Here is a 22887-nt window from a genome sequence, read left to right on the forward strand (position 1 = left end):
GAGCCTGCTGGCTTTCTCAGCATCCGACAGTTCAAACGTCTTCAACAGGTGAGATTTGAGCGCTATATATTTATCCGTCGCCGGGGGATTTTTAAGAAGGCTCACCACTCTGGATGCAGTTGAATTTCCCAGAGCCGACACAACGTAGTAGTACTTAGTTGTATCCGCGGTGATCTCACACAACGCAAACTGCACTTCAGTCTGGGCGAACCATGCAGATGCTGACGATTCCCAGAATTCGGGGAGTTTGAGGGTAACAGCGTTCGTAGACATGGTCGTGTCGTGTCTCTGGATACGTCCAGCAGACAAACGTCGGGGTCACCAGTGTGGGAATTGCAGGAAAACGCAGAGACAATTTCCCATTCAAAAACATGTGTTGTTTATTAGAAAACCTCAGAACACTGAAACACAAAATGGAGCTGTCCAGCAGCTAAAACCGCATGGAGCTCAACATCATGACCACATTTAAAGGGGCCTCATCCCTGATCGTCATAGGTGCATGAAGGACAACATGCTGCATTTAATAATGAACTGTGTGTAGAACCACACTTAATAAATAAGGTGAATTATGTCCGTAACATTCACTACAACGTATCCTTTATAGCTCATCCTTGTCTAAATATAATGATATAAAGTCATAAACATGAAGTAAAATGTACAGTCAATTATACATGCATAACCTTATATCCATTTGTGTAATTATGTATATACATTAAAGCTGCCAGCAGCATTGATCGGGCTCTCGCATTCAAATGTCACTGTACATTTGATCCATCTGAATGAAACTCACAGGATTTAATGAATGCGAAGTAAAGTGTTTGTGGTGAGTTTGAAGTTAGTCTGATAAATAGAGATATGATCATTAGACTCAGTGTTGCAGTTAAAAAAATTGCCTTTGTGAAAGGGATTTCATCCAAGATTGTCATAGTCATGAAAGCCTAACTGGCGCATATATTTTGTGTCAGATTGGAGAAGGTATGTGCAAGTTAGTGAGTTACATACTTCTTATTGGGGGAGGGTGCAGGCCAGGATGTCAGCAAGCATATTGCAGACATCCCCACAGACAGGTGGAAGCAGCAGTGGGATGATCAGAGGCGGCGACTGCAGGTCAGGACACAGCTCCTGAAGCTCTGGCCTGCAAAAATACACAAAAGAGAAAAAGAGGGGCGGGGGTGATGGGCACCGCTCAATGGAAATGGACAGCATGTGAGTTAAAAATGAGTGTCACAGCAAAGGGTCTGAATACTTATGAGTATTTTTCTGTAAAGATGGGGGCTGAGTGTACATTAATGAGAAATAAAATTACCTTTTTTATTTTCGCAAATGGCTGCAAAGAAACAAAGAGGGGAAATTAAAAGGGGTCTGAATACTTTGCGTACCCACTGTGGGCCTGATTTACTAAAGGTTTGCGTGCGTAAAAACGTGTGCAAACTTGACATCACCCGCAAACCAATGTGCAAGCTGATCTACTAACAGCGTGCAAAGAGGACTGCGCCTCTCAAATGAGCAAAATAGCACACGCTATTCATTTAGTACTTTTGCCCTGATGAATAATCAATATGGGGCGTACCCGCCAGAAATCGCTAAATACTGGGAGGGGAAAATGCAAATATGTTCATTTACCTCACGCAATGAGATTTACCAAGCCTGAAAGTTTTTGCGGGGATTGTGATTGCGTCTGTATTTAATACGTTCGAAAGGAAGATGCTAATCTGCCCAGCATTACGCAGGGATGCTTGTTGGTGCCTGATTTGAGGACTGGGGTGGGGATGGCTCAACTTGTGGTGAGGATTCTCCACATGCAAAAGGAGAAATATTTTATTTGAATGTTAAATCGAGTATTATTCAGCAAAAGGCTGCCACAGGAGGCACATTCATTTTTTTATTTGTGATAATAAATAAATCACGTGTTTTCATGGAGAAAAAAGTGTTTCTTATTGTGCGCCTATACTTGTTCTGCAGTTGTCATACCCCGGTGTTGTGCCGTATTCAGCACCTCTGCCGTGAAAAGCACCCCCTTGTCTGACAAAAATGATATTCTCATTCCGTGTCACGTTCTGTTTAGCGTCCAGTTTTGTGTTAATGATTCATGTTTAAATGCGCTCATGGATTCCACAATAATCATACTTTCCCACAATCACAGTCACAGATAACAAAAATCGGGTAAATGGTTATTGATGTCATTAATTAATTAATTAATAATGTGTTGTCTTCCATAATATTTGTAAATATATATAATATAAACTCCTAAGTATGTGTTTGTGTGAGTGTGTGTATATATAAATATATTGAAGTGTCTGTGTACATACATCTACTACTGATGCCTCTGGACACATCTTCCGTGATGTTCCTGGAATCATCGGGTGTTTCGGGTCTTTCAACATCATACACCCTCCTCCAGGTGACCCAACCGGGGCTGATCAGACCCCAGCTTGTGTCCAGATGGCTAGCTACCATGACTCCATGGCTCTCCTCTTTTGAGCCACAGCCATCTTGAGGCTCTCTCTGCCACATCGGTGGTGCTGCGGATGGCTCTCCTCTTCCTCTCTCCCACGATGCCTAAATAACTAAAGGCTCTGGCCAAAGATCGGGCCGCAAAACCTCTACACCCTACCTCCACTGGAAGAGACCTCGCTCTCCACCCTGCCTGCTGACAGTCACTGACCAGTCCCGCGTACTTGGAAAGTTTCCTCTCGAAGGCTTCTTCCAAGCGTTCTTCCCATGGAACTGTCAGCTCCAGCATCACTGTTTGCTTGGCCGACTCTGACACGAGAACAATGTCTGGCCGCAGGGTGGTAACAGCAATGTGGCTGGGGAACTTCGGTTGTCGTTCAAGGTCCACCAGCAGCTGCCAGTCTCTTGCAGAGGTCAGGATGCCAGCAGATGATCTTCTGGCAGGGGTTGCCTGCTCCCCAGCTCTGACAAAGGCGATGGTTCTCTTGGAGGGCCGGAACTGCTTTGCCCACACAAGTCCAGCGCTGATGGCATCAGCAATGGTCTTAAGGACTTGGTCATGCCTCCAGCGGTACCTTCCATCTCCAAGTGCCCTGGTGCAGCAGCAGAGGATATGTTCTAGGGTTCCTCGCTTGGAACACAAGGGGCATGCTGGTGTCTCTGCTAAGCCCCATGTGTGCAGGTTTGATGGGCTTGGGAGCATGTCGTAGACTGCCTGGATGAGGAATTTGATGCGTTGGGGCTCGGCTCTCCAGAGCTCAGTCCAGGTCACCTTCCTCTCCGTCGCATTCTCCCATCTTGTCCAGGCTCCCTGTTGTTTCATCCCCACTGCCTTGCAGGATCTCGTCTCCTCCTCTACTGCTCTCGCCTCCTCCTGGACAAGGCACCGCCTCTCCTTCCCCTTGGTGTTGAATTGAGGAGTTGGAAAGGACCCTAGTTCAGCTCGGCCCCGCGTGACCACTCCCACCAGGTTTTTGTGACGTAGCCTGCCCTCTGCCTCTTGGACAGCATCCTCTGCTCTCCACTTCCTGCCAGTCCTCACTTGGATCCCAGCATTGGCCACCTTTGGGTCCCTTGAATCCCTGTACTGCACCACTTCTCTGGCAGTGTGTTGTTTTTTGGTCTACTTATCATTGAATATACGAGGGGGTGCTTTTCACGGCAGGGGTGCTGAATACGGCACAACAATTTGCCTCTTCCACTAATATCTCCAACTCCAACTCGTCAAATTTCATTTTGCGCTCGCAAACCGTAAGACACGCAACACCTCATTTAAAGGAGCTTGAGGCCGGATTGTGGCAAGATTTATGAAAAAAATCCGTATACATTTTAAGTTTTCTAGTAATAATGTCAGATGAAGCGTTCCAAACCCAAAAGAATGAGCCCTCTAGTGTATCCCTCCGTTGCCTTGAACAGGCTGTGTGCTGCAAAATGTGCTGCAATTCGGTCCCGAATTTCCCGCGCCGGGCTGTGGATGTGACGTCACATGACGCTGCATGAGCGTTCTCCCCGTTCTCCCGTGCCGGCTTCACTGTTGGCTGCAGTACCCCCAATGGCCGTTGTGGTGAAGGTGGCGCTAGAGAGTCTCATTTCTTAAAAGGAGCCTCAAGCTCCTTTAAATACTGCGGTTTGCACCTGTTATCAATTGCGCATGCAATCTTAGTTGATCACCCGCAAAACACACAACAACAGCACGTGCAAACTTTTTCAGTGCACACGCAATTTAGTACTCTTTATTTAGGATCTTAGTAAATCGGGCCCTGTGTGTGTATATATATATATATATATATATACACATACATACATACATACATACATACATACATACATACATACATACATACATACGTACGTACTGTATGTACGTACGTGTGTATGTACAGTATGTATGTACGTACGTACGTACGTACGTACATACTGTACATGCATACAGTATGAATCTGTAAACATCTTGATAATATACAGGCAGAATAAAACTACACATTGTTCAGAACCGACTGTAGAAGCATAAAAGTATTTAGTATAACTTCTCCAGAGACTCAGACACACATTTGACTCCTAAGAAGATGTCCCATGCAGATGTTTGTAATGGCATTAATTAGTTTTCCATTGTAGATAGGTGAAAATCAGCCTTCATTCTTGTGTATTTTACTTGTATCTTCAAGAAATTGGAAAATAAATATTGTTATTAAACTTTAATATCATAAGAAGGATAGGGATGTTGAAGACTTGTGCACAGTACTGTAAGTACTAGCATTTGTGCTATGATTCTGCTGGCTGAACAGATAAAATGACATTTTCTCTTACAGACTTTTGGAAGGTAGAAGGTTGTCGATGCGCTGCCCCGATGAGCCAAAAGCTACATTTGAATGCAGCTGGATATACCACCGCCCATGCTACATCACTACCATCTGTCAACGAGTCAGTTTGAGTTTGAGACGCACCACTGAGGAAAAAACAAAATACGGAACAAGAAATGAAATTCAACAAAGTCACTTAAAACAACACCATTTGAGAGGAGGACGTTCAAAAATTAAAATGCTCCATGTCATTAAAAATGTTTCTATTATTAATGGCATTTATTCAAATACACTGATTGTCAGGATTTGACATTTCCCCCAGTTTCAGTTCTCTCTTGACCCTCCTGTTTCCCATCTGCCCTGATTGTCTGCACCTGTGTCGCGTTATCCTCTGTGTATATCTAGTCTTGTCTTTCCCCTGTCCTTGCTGGTCAGTACTGGACTGCACTGGTTCCTCCCTCCATGTGGCATGTCAAGTTTTTGTGGTTTTTGATCCTGTTTAAGTTCTGGTTTTTGGTCTGCTTTTGATCCTGCTCAGCAGCGCTTTTGGTTTTGCTTTTGGTTTTGCAAATAAATTTAAGTTTTTTCCAACTTCTGCCTCCTGCTCTCTTGCGTTTGGGTCCTCAACAAACCACTCCATGACACTGATGGGATACGTTAGAACATTAGAACATTATATATCTATTTTGTAGTCTGGTATAGTTCTCCCCTAGAGACAACAACACCAACTGCATTAATTAAATGAAGTTGGTCAGTAAAGATTACAATATTAACATATCACTCATCACACCAGTAAACAGGAGAAACCATTCACACAAGTCCATAACGTGTCAAGCCACCATCAGTGCTAACTTACACTTCCGGTGCGGGAACTGGTACGGCGCTCTTATTTTGAAAGTACTTCCAGTATCGAGTTCAAGCTTAAAACGCCGGCTGAAAATAATTTAAATACCTCCGAAAAGACTTAATTCAAAAGTTCCTACAACTGACAGTGCCAGTTTTGTTTGCCTGGACCTTTTACCTTCACTTATACTGCTGATAAAACTTCACACAATACTTTGAGCACCTCTGTGTCAAAAAGACATACGGGACGTACGGGAAACAAGGCCTACCGTTTTCAGGTAATCACGTGATCAGGAGTTGTGATATCCAAACTGTTGCTTACAAAGTTTGCATTCAACTTTTTTTTCTCCATTGTTAAACTCTCATTGTTAAACTCTCTTGCCTAAAAATATACTTTCATAAAAAAATATTTTTAACTCTACAATTACATAAAAGCCAATAAATCCCACAAAAAATCCCTATAAATCAGCTGTTGGAACTACATCACTGAAATTGACATGATGTTTTAACATCTGATGAAGCATTTTGACAGCACGTGGCCCCCTGCAGGGACAACGACGCTTTGCAGGTTGCCCCAGTGTCATACCCCCGCCTGCAGGGCTTTGAACTGGACTCAACACCTTTTAAGTAGCTTCAACTTCCTACCCCCATGCAGAGACGACACCTTGGAAGTTGCCTCAAACAGACTTGGAACACTAGAGCACCCCATGGGGTGAATTGGAACTTAGTGACAGTCAAATGCCCGATGGGGACATTTGGCCACAGATCACATCCAACTGTAAATTACTTTTCGTCTGTGACCTATTGTCTCACACAAGTTCCAGCGTCTTGCATCCCTGCCGAGACAGGCACCGTGGGAGTAGCTTTGACTTCCAGCTCCTGCAGAGACGAGGACTCGATACGATATATGGACTTCCTGACCCAGGGGGTAGTCCCGAATTGGAAGATCACAGGCTTCTTGTATAAAAACCCTGTTGTAAAATCTCTCGGGGTCGGCATATCAACCAGACTCTGGTCTGTGTAGATCCGCTCACCGCCGGCTGAATAAAACTCACTATACCACAAAGCGGACTTCTGAAATGGTTTTGATATATTCTTCAACACATCACAGTAAACAACATCTTTGCAAAGTTTGAAATTAATTAGACAAGGCATGACAAAGTTATGATTTATTTGGATATGAGTTCATATTTTGAAAAAAAACGAGTGACAGATTTCTCCAGACACCATGTGTATGTCAGTACGTGCGGTGAGGGTTCATGGTTGGTGAGGCACTGACTCCTTTAGTGTCAGATTTACAAATATATAAACCAAAAAGGGTAGCTTATTCAATTGGCTACTGGTTATTTCATATCTCATCAGCATTCTTCACAAAAAAACACATGGGCACACACACGCACGCATGCGCACACAACCGGTCTCTGGAGCTGTGTGAGGTGCCCTCATGCCTCAAACGCTCCACCATCATCCCAGTCCCGAAGAAACCCACCATCACAGGTCTAAATGACTACAGACCCGTCGCCCTGACGTCTGTGGTCATGAAGACCTTTGAGCGGCTGGTGTTGAGCCACCTGAAGGACACCACAGGCTCCCTGCTCGACCCCCTGCAGTTTGCTTACCGGGCAAACAGGTCGGTGGATGATGCAATCAACATAGGACTGCACCACATCCTGCGTCATCTCGACACCTCAGGGACTTACGCGAGGATCCTGTTCGTGGACTTCAGCTCAGCGTTCAACACGATCGCTCCCGCAATCCTCCACCAGAAGCTCACCCAGCTCACCTTGCCTGCCTCCACCTGTCAGTGGATTAACAGCTTCCTGAGTGACAGGAGGCAGCAGGTGAGGCTGGGGAGCATCACATCCAGCACCCGGACCATCAGCACTGGCGCCCCCCAGGGGTGCGTCCTCTCACCACTGCTCTTCTCCCTCTACACGAACGACTGCACCTCAGGGGACTCGTCTGTGAAGCTCCTGAAGTACGCGGACGACACCACCGTCATCGGCCTGATCCGGGAAGGTGACGAGTCCGCGTACAGACGGGAGGTGAAAAAGCTAGTCCACTGGTGCAGTCGGAACCACCTGGAGCTGAACACGCTCAAGACTGTGGAGATGACAGTGGACTTCAGAAAAAACCCACTGCCACTCCCCCCCCTCAGCATCCTCAACAGCACCGTCTCCACCACAGACTCCTTCAGGTTCCTGGGGTCCACCATCTCCCGGGACCTGAAGTGGACCACCCACATCAACTTCGTCAGGAAGAAGGCGCAGCAGAGGTTGTACTTCCTGCGGCAGCTCAGGAAGTACAACCTGCCACAGCAGCTGCTGATCACCTTTTACTCTGCCATCATACAGTCTGTTTTCTGCTCTTCTGCTCTTCCATCACTGTCTGGTTCGGAGTAAACAAAATGAAACAATCTATACTCCAGTGTTATCATAAACAGGTTGTCCTCAGTTAGAGTTCGATTGGAGGTGTTGGCAATACTGGACTAACTTCCTTAGTCCAGTGGATGGTTTGATGGTTCTTTGGATCATTGCACTTAGACACAGAATGATACACTCAGAACCGTACAAGGACAGTAATAATCAAAATCATAATCTAACCATTATGTCAGTCCAGGGGCCGGAAGTCAGCCAGGACCCAAAAATGGTCTCCTGCTGAGCGTCTGTCTTCTGACACAACTTTGGCTAACTGACGTAATTCGGCTATAGCTTTGGTAACATTAGCTTCAGCACCAGTTTATGAACGTACATCAGTGTAATCATATTACAACACAGCAATGCAAGTAAAGAGTTTAAGGAACAATTCCTAACATGTCAGCATGAGTCATTAGTGGAAAAGTTTCTTCCATCTCTCGGAGCTCCTCTCCAGTCTGTTGTCGCAAGTCAGTTTGGGCTAGTCATCTTCAGGCTAGCTTTCACTGCAACTGGTGGACGCATGTAGATCGTTCAGCCATCTTTACTGCTGTCGGTGTCCTGATCTAGACCACAAAGGGGCCATCCTGACGGGGTGATGACCATGTTTTTCGTCTCACCAATCAGGATCTGGATCTGGTTTCAGCAGTTCCTGCTAGGAGAGAGAGAGAGAGCAGAAACCAGCAGCCCACAGGAACTTTTGAACATTCTCATGTACATTCCGACTAATGGCCGTCATTCAGGCCATGGCTTTCCTGAGCCTTAATTTAACAGGCCATTGGTTCACTCCAAGAACGAAATCCATATGAACAACTTCAAATGGATAGGTCCTTTCACGACACTGACCTCTCTTAGGCCTCATATTGCCTTGCATATTGTATCTGCAACATGTCGGAAAGACCCTACAAAAATTTTTTTAAAGGGTATTTAGTATTTAATTCTTTGTGTACTATACTCTTTATCCCTCCTGTTTGAGCTATGGAAAAACTTACCATGGCTCAACTTAGCCACCAGGGGGAACAGATTCTTTGGAAGCACCGGTCTGCTTCGCACCACACAGAGGCCTTCTGAAGTTACAGTAGCACCTTCATTTAGCCAAATGCTTTTCTCTTTTTGCAAGAGCATTGTTTTGAATGTCAACAGGGGATAGAGGAGGGTCAGGGCTGTCTGAGTCCTGACTCCTCCCCAGATAAGTGGTTTTCCCACTTCTTGACCTATGCACCCTGGCAAGTCGGCAAGTCTGACTTAATGATTGTTCTAGGGACGGTTATCTCTACGTCCCAGAGAGATCCCCCAGATCCCCCCTCCCATCACCTTAGATTTAGAAGGGGGCAAAACCTGTTAAATTCTGTCTCCTATCTCAAAGACCACAGGACTCTCCTATTTCAAAATGTTCTCATTGCAATCCAAGTGGGTTATGGTTTAAAGGTGACCTATTATGGCATTTAATGTATATTTTAAACAGGCCTTGAATGTCTTAAAAACAATCTAAAGCTTGTTTTTTCTACATATATCATAAATCCAGCCTGTGGGTCCTGTCACTAGTTTTACCGCTTCTAACCCCTTTTTATGCGCCTCATTTTTAGGGAAGGGGGGGGTATGATAATGAGGTCTGTGCTGATTGGCTCCCTGAATGACGTGTAGCAGGGGAGGAGCATAAACCTCGCTCCGCCAGAGCAGCCCGAGCCTGTAAATTATCACAACACTGAATTTTCACAAATGGAAACTTTATTGTTAAAAAAATAAAATATGAGTTGTATATAAATAACATTTATGCACTATTTAAGCCGGATCTACCCGGCGGATGCTGAACGCTGGCCCCGGAGCCATGCCGGGCGCCCGGGAGCAGCGCTGCTGGAGCAGCGCGCATCACCGCGGCTTTAACGGGGGAATCTGACCGGTTCCGACCGGCCGGGACCGCAGGAACCGGCCTGGACTGGTAGCAGGGACTCCCGGGGACCGACCAGCAGAATTTCAGCCGGATCTGCCCGGCAGATGCTGCGTGACGGGCGCCGCATCTCCACGGCGGGCGCACAGATCGGCTCCGGGGCGCATCCGCGGCGCATCGGCCGTTACCGGTGATCAAACCGACAGATTTTCCTGAAAATCTCGGAGAGTGAAGCTGGTCCGAACTGGGACAGACCTCCGAGGACCCAGCTCCCAAACCACCCGGGAACCTGGATGATTTAACCCGGATCCGCTCCGCCGCGGCGCCGCATCCGACTGGCTGAAGGATGGACCGCTCCAGCAGCGGAGAGAGCTGGTTGTGGGCGTGGTTTCAGCAGCGGAGGCTGAACCTATGGAAATGAGCGCCTATGGTGACGTCACCATAGGCGCAGATTCAGAATGGCTCAAAAAAAGGTCACGTGACACTGGGGGACTCTGTCTGGCGGGGGTCAGAGACCCTGCAGAATTTCATGGTATTTTGTCTCCCCTGTGCTGGCAGGGTGAGGGGAGACCACTTTATATATGTTAAAACAAGAAAAAACGTGTTTTTCATAATAGGTCCCCTTTAATGAAAGTAACACCACACAAAAACTGTCAGTGCAGCAACTCTCCTGCAACGTAAAAAGTAGTCTTCAGTGAACTTATATATATATATAAACAATAAGTCATTGTCACAAAACGTTGGACTGAAAGGAAGCATTCTATCAAATAATGCCTTCTCAACTGTTGTTGAGCTCTATTGTAGCACGCCCAAAAGGAATACCAGAAAATTGTCTCCAGATTAATCATATAGTCTTCAGGAGATACTTAATCTTCTGTTTGCATGCTGTAATGCAAATGCATGCTCTTCTATGAAGACTTATAGAAGTCTTAAGAAAATTGTGGGATAAATTCCGATGTGTAAACTAAGCAGACAAAAACCCACTGAACTTTAAACACAAACTTCAGATCATCTGCATGTGGGTTTTGTGTATTAGTGCATATGTGGAAATTACTTCTCCTCAAACTACACTAAGCAAACTCAATTGGTGCATTTCAGATGAACTCCAAACTGAACTGAACTGTTCAACGGGTTTGTTTCTTCTCCACACACTCCTTTCCGTGTAAAATGTCACTGACTGACATGCAAATGACAATAGGCTCATGAACACGCCTCACTCCACTGTATCCAAAACACAGTGGCGCCCATTTTATGGGACAAAACTAGGGCTGAAACGATTCATCGAATAATTCGAGTAATTCGATTACAAAAAATGATCGAAGAATTTTCTCTGCCTCGGGGAATCATTTAATTTCTTTTTTTTCTGTTTAATTTCACCATCTCAAAGCCTCGTATTAGATGGCACTGATGCACCAGACTGATACCGAGGGCCTTCACCATCAGCCGAACCTGACAATTTACCCTCTTGAATTAAGCTTAGCTTTCTATGCTGCAATTCCAACTTATCCCTCTCAGTCTTTTGCCTCATCTCTTCCAAAGCCAGTTCTAGCTGCCATTCATGTTTTTGCTTTAACAACAAAAGTTCCTTTTGTTCCTCAAAACTCAAAACAGTATCTGCAGAAACTGAAGAACGAGTCCCCACACCAGGTTTAAGAATTCCTTTCTCCAACAAACCTGCCTTCACACTGACTTTAACAGACTCCTTTAATTTTCTATCTGCTACCTCAAGCTCATACTTCTCAGCAATTAGCAGCAACTGGTCCTTAGCACACTGATCTAATTGTGCTGCTGACGGCGAATCAACAAATTCATCCACTACAGATGCCATGCTACACTATCTACACAAAGTGACAAAGAAAAAATAAATAAATAAATACTTTAAGTGTTGGAACCACAAACAAAGCCTGGGGGAAAAAATAAACAAGGAAAATAGGTAAACCCAAAAGTAAAGAACCAAAAGGAGATGGAGATCCCGGCCAAAAAGAACAAAAGAGGGGTAAGCACAGGGCCAGCCACGCAATGGGCCGTCAGACCATGCACTTTCCCCACTAAAGAAAAACCAGGTAAATCTATAACCTTAAACAAAACCGATAACAGGACTACCGGCAATCTCCAACTCAAACTAAAATAAGAAAACTCTGCCAATATGGACAGAGGAAAACACACCTTCCCCAAGACCAGTCTCAAAGTTCCAACCCTCACCTTATTTATTGCAACCAAAGCATTACAAACCACAAAAACAAAACTTAAGGACAAATGCTTTCCTACTCCCAAACTCCACCGACCAAAACCTCCTTCAAAACTGAAAATCAGGGAGAGAAGAATCACATGTGGAACTCCCAACACTGGCACCTAACTAATTGGCTTCAACAGGTGCTACCAATAAGATAAGATAAGATAAGATAAACCTTTAAATAACTTCAAATACAACTACGGCCAAACTAAAATTCCTAACAGGAACACAAACCATATGCCAGCATCAAAAACCAATAGTCAGACCAAAGGGCGAGCCCCCATTTTGTCACACACTGGGCTAGTTAGTGACAAAGAGGGAGTCCACACATGAGTCACCAAATTCAAAAATGTAATTTATTAAAGTAAAAATTAAATAAAAACAAACCAAAAGTATATGTAGGTTTAAATGTAGAGTGTCAGTCATGTATTCTGTGTGTGGGTGAATGAAGTTTGCTGAGTGCATGTATTGCATGCAGGAGGAAAGAATACTTAGTTCCCCATTGGCAGGTGGAAACCCAGAACCAGCCCCTAAATACCCTGGCTCCCACACACACACACACACACACACACACACACACACACACACACACACACACACACACACACACACACACACACACACACACACACACACACACACACACAAGTGAGGCCAATTGGGCTGACGACCTGCCACAACTTCCATCCAGGAAGCAGAATGACCAATCAGGAGGGAGAGGGGCAGGCCGTCACACGCCCCGACTACATTTAATGCAACACAACATGCTGACGCTGCGCCCAAAATAGATCCATGCCTGTGCCTACATCCATGCACTGCGCACGTTAAAGGGGGAAGAAAGAGGCGGCGGGTATGTTTGGTTTTTGTAACATGCCATGCTCAGGCAGTCTGTAATGGCCCTGACGGGAGACTCATGTAGCTCAGTGCTTAACTCCCATCCCCAATCCACGCCATATTCCTCCGGTCCGTTCTCCCATGTTCCCCCTCTAAAGCCAAAATCATTGTTCCGCGTTAAATCGACCCAGAGCCTACGCCGCAGCCTACGCCACTCTTTGGCGAGGGCAGAGAGCGCCGGTCCGGCTGGCGGTGCTGCGCTACCGTGCAGGCTCTTTTGCCACGGCTACGCCGTAGGGTACGCAGCGACGTGCACCATTCTACGTTGTTGTAACGCAGAACCATAAATCAGCCCTTACCCGGTACATAAACCTCTGTTCCCGCTACAGTTTTAACTAAAAGAAAAGGCAGAAAATGTTAGACAAATAAAAACGTAATAAAGCTAAACTGGGTAGTTTACAATTTCAGCTCTGTAATCATTCATGGATAAAACAAGTAGCGCTGGTGCCTAATGTGCTCCAATACAGCAGGTCTCATAATTTTATTTTGAACACTGCTAATACTTTCACTTAAAACTTAACTAGAACTTAAAATTAGCTTGACACAAATGAAAGTTCAATTGAAACACGTGGAAAAAACACCCAACCTTTTAAGTTATGTGTGACACCAGGTGCAATGGCATTTCTAGGTTAGAAACAAGGACATTTCTTGATAAGATCCACAGCCCTTTGAGTGAAGGCAGTGAACCCAGTCAACGTGTCAAGTTCAGGGTCTTCAAATTCACAGCCATGAAACCACTGTACCACATAACCTAGTCTTAGTGATGTCAATTAACATCTAACATCTTATGTATATTTATAATTTTTCTTTAACTAAACAAAAATATGTTTTATCCGATTACTCGATTAATCAATGGAATTCTCAGTAGAATACTTGATTACTAAAATATTTGATAGCTGCAGCCCTAGGTGTAACACATCCTGATGAAGCTGTGAATCATCAGTATGTGACTTCAAGACAGACAAAGTAAAGACAAATTATTGATTTGTTTCACATTCATGTCAGTCAACCCAAGCATGCACAGCTCATACTCAAATATGACAAGAATCACCTTTCCATATGATTAAAACATACAAAGACCAAAAACAGTATTACAAAAGAAATCTGCAACCATTCGACAGTGAACTAACCCCATTTGACAATTCTACATCACTACACCTTCATTCAGGGTTTAGAATGATAGTAAACTATATTACTCAATTTCTCTGCCTCCTCAAGAGGGGAGTTTCTCACTTGAAACACTAAACAGAACACCCTCTGAAGCTCTTGTGTTGTCCAACAGACAAAAAATCCTCCAGACACAGATCCAAATACAGTTATCTGTATCATTTCAACAAAAACTTCCCCATAGAAGATTTAACACTCACCAGTCTCCAAATGAGAAGACACCTCCCTCTGGATTCCTCCAAGCCTCCATGCAGCTTCTCGTACAGGCAACATGCAACACTTCTTACACAAACAATCTGATCTGCAGCTGATTACACACAGACACTGACCTTTGGCCTTCTGCAGCCTTTTGCAGCAGGCTCTCTCATCAACTTCCCAATTTCCCATCAAATCACATTTCTTATACCATTTTTTTTTTTACAACTTTCCCATTTCCAACAACAACAACAGGGTTCATGGAGGCAAGATGGCTGCCGAGGACAGGTGTGCTTTGCTGGGCTCTACACCTACCTTTCTATTTTACATTTTAACACAGATTTTATCAGTTTTTGATGGTGTTTTTCGACATGAACGCTGCAAATCAAGGAGGTACTTGGATAAAAGCCCAAAATCCACCAAAAGGTACAGTGAAAATGGACCTGTTCTTATCCTACTACTTTGCCTGTGGTTGCTGATTGCTCCACCTGTTCAAGGTCTTTGTTTGGCCAGAAATCAATCAACCTCTCTTGGACATTCTGCACTTCTGAATAGTTCACCAAGACTAGTATATTTTGGGCATGGACAATTAATTATATACTCCATATTCTGGCAGACAGCATTTTTTGGAAGCTCTAACAAAACTAAACCACAGATCAAGAGAAGCAAATGGTTTGCCTATAAAATACTGCTACTTCTGCTGCTCTTATGTGGGGATATTCAGCTGAACCCTGGTCCATTAGAGAACACAAACTTAGACCAAGACTGTGATTTGGTAGGCATTTCTACTAGAATGATTGAACCAACACATGCCACCCCCCTTGGACTGTTGGCTCCTGAGAGGCAACAAAGCATTATTACTGGCTTTACTCTCCAGCCACTGGAAGAGATACACCAATTGTTTGACTCCACTAGACCAGGCATGAGTAGCAATTGGCCTGCTACCTTTAGCCAAGCTACCATTGGGACTGGCCCAGGCTCTAGTGGCAGCAGCAGGCAAGTTTCCATCAGCCCAGTTGTTCAATTCAATTCAATTCAATTTTATTTATATAGCGTCTAATACAACAGAGTTGTCTCTAGACGCTTTACAGAGACCCATACCCAGAACATGACCCCCGAGCAGTTATTACATAAACAATGGCAGGTAAAAACTCCCCTAGTGGGAGAAAAACCTTAAGCCAAACAGTGGCAAGGAAAAACTCCCCTTTAGGAGGGAAGAAACCTTGAGCAGGACCAGGCTCATCAGGGGGGACCCTCCTGCCGAGGGCCAGACTGGTGGGTCAGGGACGGCAACAGCACAGCAGGCAGGTGGAAGCAGCAACGGTATGACCGGGGGTGGGGACCGCAGGCCAGCACACAGCTCCCGAAGCTCCGGCCCAATCATCAAGTCCCAGGTTGGGGTGCAGGGTCAGGAAAAGACTTGTGCTCCGTAATGCAAGCTACAAGCCACCCATGGCCACCTGCAGGACAAAAGAGAGAAAGGGGAGGAGAAGGGGGGGGCAGCAACGGGATGACCAGGGGTGGGGACCGCAGGCCAGCACGCAGCTTCCGAAGCTCCGGCCCAATCAGCAAGTCCCAGGTTGGGGTGCAGGGTCGGGGAAAGACTTGTGCTCCGTAATGCAAGCTACAAGCCACCCACGACCACCTGCAGGTTCCGGTGTCCGGCAAAGGATGCTGCAACATGGACAAAAGAGAGAAAAGGGAGGAGAAGGGGGGGGCCAGCACAAGAAACCACAGGAGCGACTCTGACACACTAAAGTTTACACTACCTAGAGATTTACCAACACCAGCTAGAGGTTTACTAAACACTAACTATAGGCTTTACTAAACAGAAATGTTTTAAGTTTAGTTTTAAAGGTGGAGGTGGTGTCAGCCCCCTTAACCCAGATTGGAAGTTGGTTCCATAGTAGTGGCGCCTGATAGCAGAACGCCCGCCCTCCAAATCTACATTTAGATACTCTAGGAACTACAAGTAAACCTGCACTCTGAGAACGGAGAGCTCTGACAGGAACATAAGGCACTATCAGGTCTTGCAAATAATGCGGAGCTAAGCCGTTTTGGGCTTTATACGCAAGTAATACAATTTTAAATTGGATTCTGAATTTTACGGGTAACCAATGGAGCGACGCTAACACTGGAGAGACGTGGTCTCTCCTGCTAATTCCTGTCAGTACTCGTGCTGCTGCATTTTGGATCAGCTGGAGCCTATTCAGCAAATTACTTGGACATCCTGCTAACAACACATTGTTAGCAGGAGGATAGCTGTGTTGTCACCAACACAGCTATCTTCAGGCCAAGCCCCAGCAGTAGCAGCGCAGTTATCACAACGCCACCTACCACCAGGCCAGGCCTAGCCTCCAGCGGCAGCAGCCCTCCTACCACCAGGCCAGGACCAGGCCCCAGCGGCAGCAGCCCTCCCTGTACCATCAGACCAGGCCTGGCCTCCAGTGGCAGTAGCCCTCCTCCTACCACCAGGCCAGGCCTGGGGAGACGGGAGATGGTGGACAGTATGATACACATCAGTCGCATTAACAAGGCAATACTCAAGCACCGTAAATGGAACATTTTTAATACGGTTAATAACTCTAGATTAGTTTGGGACCCTCGCAATAAACCTAGTGGACTTTTAGGTGGTCACATAAACATAAGAAGTATTTTATCAAAGTGTGAGCAAGTACAACATCTGCTTCAAGAATCTAATTTTGATTACTTGTCTATGAGTGAATCCTGGTTAAATGAAAACTCGCCAAGTGCTGCTCTATCTGTGCCCGGTTTTAACACTTTTAGAACTGATCGCAAACAGGGGAGGGGTGGAGGTGTAATTTGCTTCGTAAGGGATACGATCTGTTGCAATGAAATAGAATTTATAAATTGTGAACTGGAATGTCTGGGCTTGAATATTGTACTTTCACCGGTGATGTCATTTACTCTTATCGTGATTTACCGCCCTCCTTCATCAAATGTTAGTTTTTTTGATAAGTTTAGGGATTTATTAAAGCAATGTAATTTTAACAGAGAAGTAGTTGTGATGGGAGATTTTAACGTCAATTGGCAAGATAGATCAGCAAGACAGCAACTTAAACAAGTAACGGACAGCTTTAGCCTATCACAAATAATTCGGGGACCAACTAGGATTACCAACTCTTCCTCAACACAGATTGACCTATTTTTTAGTAACATGCCAGATAGAATAAGTAAATCATATAATCTTTTAACTGGGCTGTCTGACCATAACATGATTTTAGTGGCTAGAAAATTAAATGGAAAGAAAAGTTCAGTCTCAAGGCTGAATCCGAGTGTCATGAAAATTCCAAACAACAAAAAGGAAGAATTCAAAAATGCTGTAAAGGGTATTAAGTGGGATGATTTGCTTGAATCTAATGATGTGAGTTACACTAGTCAATGCCTTACCGAAACATTGCATAAAATAATTAGGGATTTCTCTGTGAAATCCCTAAGCAAAACTAAAAAGGTATCTCTTCCATGGATAAATAAAACTATATTCCAACTAATGAGAAAACGGGATCAAGCCCTAAAAGCATCTCTGAGATCTAAATTAACAACTGATAGGTGCAAGTTCGCATCATTAAGAAATAAAGTGACAAGAGAAATAAGAAAAGCCAAGGCAAATTATTTTCTAGACATAATAGCTAATTCTAAAGGAAATCAAAAATTTATATGGCAGCAAATTAAGAAGTTAATAGGACAAAATAGTGCTAGAAAACATATCGAATTAAGGATTAACAGTACTCTGACAAACGAATCGTCTGTGGTGGCTGAAGCCTTGAATGACTACTTTGTAGAATCTGTTGCTAGTATTGCTAGCAGTTTTTCTTTGAAGCAACAACGTAGCATTGTGGCCCCAAACCCAGATGTACCTATTTTCAACCTGAAAAGTGTGACGGAATCTCAAGTATCGAAAGTGATTGATTCATTAAAACCAAAATGGTCTAAAGACGTGTATGAGATGGACTCTGCTATGATTAAAGATCTTGGCTGTCTACTGACAAAACCGATTGCTCACATTACTAATATTTCATTCTCCAGGATTGAAGGAAGTTTCCCAGAACATTGGAAACCTGCTGTTGTTGTGCCCATTTTCAAAAGTGGTGACCCTGCATCTACATCAAATTATAGACCCATAAGTATATTACCCATCATGTCTAAGATAATTGAAAAACTGGTGGCCGAACAATTAATTTCTCATCTAAATACTAATCAGCTTCTACATCCAATGCAACACGGTTTCAGGGCCAATCATTCTACAGAAACTGCAACTGTCTACTTCATAGAAAGGATTAAGACTGTAATGGACAGGGGTGGAGTTGTTGGTGCTGTTTTCTTGGATTTACGAAAAGCTTTTGATACAGTCAATCCCAATATTTTGCAATCTAAATTTAGTCAATTTAACTTTTCTGAGTTTTCATCTGGTTCAAATCATATCTTTCTTCTCGAACTCAGTGTGTTAAAAGCCGGAACTCAATCTCTACATTCAAAGACCTTAGTACAGGGGTACCCCAAGGCTCGGTCCTGGGGCCAATCCTCTTCAGTCTATATATAAACGATCTACCAAATGCATGTCAAGACTGTGAAGTAATTATGTATGCCGATGACACCGTCATTTTTGTGAAAGGTAAAGACCATTCTTTTTTTTTTTTTTTTTTTTTTTTTTTTACCTTGTCTGCACACATATTATTGATTGATACCATGACGGTAGAAACCAAAAGTGTATATATGTGCATTATTACTATATGTAATATATACATATATATACGCACACATATGCGTACACATACATAAATATACACATACAGACCCAGTGTTTTTTTTTTTTTTTTTTTGGGGGGGGGAGGGGGTGGGGGTGGGGGGTGACGACATCCACTGCCAATCCAGGAAGCAGGAACACACGGAGACACACGTCAAGCACTGGAAATCTGCAACAAAAAAACCACAAACAAAGCACGAAACCGGCACGGAGCCATCCAAAACACGAACAGCAATCGACCTAAATCTTGAGATCTGATCGCAGTCTGAGCTAAGCTATCGCTACCGCTACCTAAACCCAAAAACTAGAGAGCCAGCATGCAGGTGAACAAGCCAGTGTGTATGTCTATGTGTGTGTATGTATATGATCATGCATGTGTGTGTGTGTGTGTGTGTGTGTGTGTGTGTGTGTGTGTGTGTGTGTGTGTGTGTGTGTGTGTGTGTGTGTGTGTGTGTGTGTGTGTGTATGCATGTGACTAAATGACTATATGTGTGTGTGTGTGTGTGTGTGTGTGTGTGTGTGTGTGTGTGTGTGTGTGTGTGTGTGTGTGTGTGCGTGTGTGTGTGTAATAAACCAAACAAAGCTCCACCTGAAGTGTATCTATAGTGGGGGAGGGGGGGGAGCAACCCCGCCACCCGTGAGACCAGAGGCCGACAAGGAAGAGCCCGGAACCCAGGCCACCGGCAACCCCACAGAGGGGAGAAGTAGGAGGGAGGCAACCCACCGCCTGCGAGGCCCCCCCCCCACCCGGCGGCGGCCGAGGGGGCCCGCGGGCGGGGCCCCCACGGCGCGGAAAGAAGCAGCCAGGGATCCCGCGGCGGCGGACCGCGACCCAGGCAATCCCCGGCCACCCGGTCCGGGCCAGACACGCGGCCAGGAGGCCCTCACCCTTCAGGCCAACGACCCCCACCCGGCAGGGGGCCAGCCTGCCCGGAGAGACAGAGCCGCCCCGGCCGCCGACGCGGGCAGGCGCACCCGTCCCCCACGAAAGTGGCCCTCCAAGACCAGAGGGGCGCCCCGCCGTAGAGGCAGCGGGGGGGACCGGAGACGGGCCCGGAGAGAGGGAACCCCCCAACAAGGCGACACCCGCGCAGGCCCGACAACGGAGGGCCCCAGACCCAGGCATCCCATTCATTCATCCATTCACCTATCCGATACCTATACTAATAATAATATAATATACTATACATAATAATAATAATAATAATAATAATAATAATAATACTAATAATAATACTAATAATAATAATAATAATAACCATCTTTGTATAATATAATATTGATAAATTATTAAGTTTTTGATGTCCTGCCAATGGAGGCTCAAATCCTCCATGGCAGGACCCTTCCATACCGCATTCTCACCGACACAGACATACAATCACGCACCGTTTCCCCCTCCCCGGGGGGATCCAGCACTGCCAGAAGGCACCCCAGGCTGCACGGCGGGCCCCGCCAGGCCCGGGTAACCCGACCCACCCGTCCCAGGCCCAGGCCGGTAAAGACCATTCTGATGCGGCTGCACAACTCACGAGAGCCATGGTCAAAATATCTGATTGGTTACATAACTGCTGTTTACAACTCAACAACACTAAAACGGTTGCAATGTTCTTTGCAAAAACAAACAAAGTGCACAGAGAACCGGATGTCTTTATTGCAGGACAGAGGATCCAAATAGTAAAAGAATATAAATATCTAGGTATTGTGATTGACTGTCACCTCACATTCAAAAATCATATTTCAAAGATCTGTAAAAATCTCAAGTTCACTCTGGCAAATTTCCGGCATCTCAGGAACCACATGTCCACAGAGGCAGCGAAAATGTACATGTTTTCTCTCATACTATCCTACATAAACTACTGTCTACCCACCTGGTCTATTGCTAACATCACCACAATAACACCGGTTATTTCTCTATACAAACAAGCACTCAAAATACTAGATAAAAAACCAAGATTCTCTCATCATTGCGCAATTTTACAAAAATATAGACTATTAAGTTGGGAAAACCTTGTTCTTTTTAAAAACTGCTGCCTAATGTACAAAATTCGAAATAACTTGGCACCACCCCCACTCTGCAATCAAGTCCATTTCCGCTCCTCTGTAACTGGTGCTACTGGAGGGGAAGCCAGAGTTACCAGAGGGACAGCCAGAGGAGACTGCAAAATCCCATTTAGAAAGAGCGCATTTGGGCAATCGGTTTTTTCTTATAAGACAGCACCTAAGTGGAATAACATCCCACAGAACATTAGAGAGTCCATGTCATACAATGTCTTCAAATTTAATCTTAGGAATTGGTTGATCGATCATCAAAGATGTGAACATTAATGTGTATACTACCGATGTGGGGATGAACTGTGTATATTGTAAGGGTTGAATTATATATGTTATATGTTACTGCTGATGTGTTTGTACTTGTGTTTTAATCTTTTTTTACTAGGTACTAGCCTATTATTTCTGGCAGGGGGACTGCCAATGTAAACTAGCCTTTTGGCTACAATTGGGTACATTTACATTTTATTTTATGAAATGTTTCTTAATGTACGTTGTCCCTCTCTAACAAATAAAAATAAACTGAAACTGAAACTGAATTTCTTTCTTTCAGTTATCTCTTGATGGAACCTTGTCCCATTTTGAACATTTTGATCAGTTTTTTCTTTTAGCCTTAAATTAATTGATTTTCAATCTTTTAAAGTTCCTGTATATTATTTTGCACAATATTTTGTCACAAGTTTTAATTTCCTAGTTTTTAGGGACGTCTCCCATAGACTAAGCATTTTTTAGAAATTATTTTAGGCATAAGTTTCAGTTTAACCACGCATCTGCTATTTTAGCCAGCTATTTTTCTTAACTTTAAGTTTCTTTGAGCTCATAAGTTTCCCTTTTTGACAGTTTGGTTTTTAGCACTGATCTTTTCAGTGAACAATTGAAACTTGACTCCACAATTTTGGAAACCCCAACATTCTCCATAAACAGTTTCAGTCATTAACATTAGACAAGAACATTAGACAAGACACACATTGGCCAAAACAAACATAGACAAAAAACCTAAAACCCCATTCCAATAGAAACTTCCTCTCGTTGGGTCCCCAGACCCGTGGGTGTTGGTGAAGTCCATGACTTTGTCACAGTGAGACTGTCATCAGTTATTTTATCATTTGATCCTGATTTGTTTTCATACATTGTGTGGGTTTTTATCTTTGTTTTATATTATCATGATTTTATGATTGCATGTTTTATATTCTTGCATGATTGTGTTCTTATTGTGGTTTTATTGGTTTTACTGGATCAAAAACTGAACTGATGAGGGACACCTGGAAAACTGATTGTGTGACACACCCCACAGAGCACGATTGGTGCAGACGGACAAGTGATGGGTTTTTAATTGATTGCGCACAGGTGAGCAGGGGAGGAAAGGCACAGCAGGTACGGCAGAGAAGGGACACGAGCAGCAGTAGCAGACACGACACGAGCAGCAGTAACGGACGCCACTTGGGACTGAGTCGGAGTTCTTACCACGTTGGAAGAAAACGGTTTGGTGACGGACGCGGACCGACAGAGAGGCTACGGCGAGAGACTGGGCGGGCGTGAGAGGACGAGCCAGAGCAGGAAAAGACTTGGTTCAACGCCTACAAACGATAAGTAAAGCAGCTGCTCGAGGGAAGGAGCCCGGGCGTTTCTGCAGGGCCGGAGCTGGGAGCCGACGGACACAGGACCCCCCCCCCTTTCCCCTTTCT

The sequence above is a fragment of the Cololabis saira genome, chromosome 22, assembly GCF_033807715.1.
Source record: "Cololabis saira isolate AMF1-May2022 chromosome 22, fColSai1.1, whole genome shotgun sequence".
Classification (NCBI taxonomy): domain Eukaryota; kingdom Metazoa; phylum Chordata; class Actinopteri; order Beloniformes; family Belonidae; genus Cololabis; species Cololabis saira.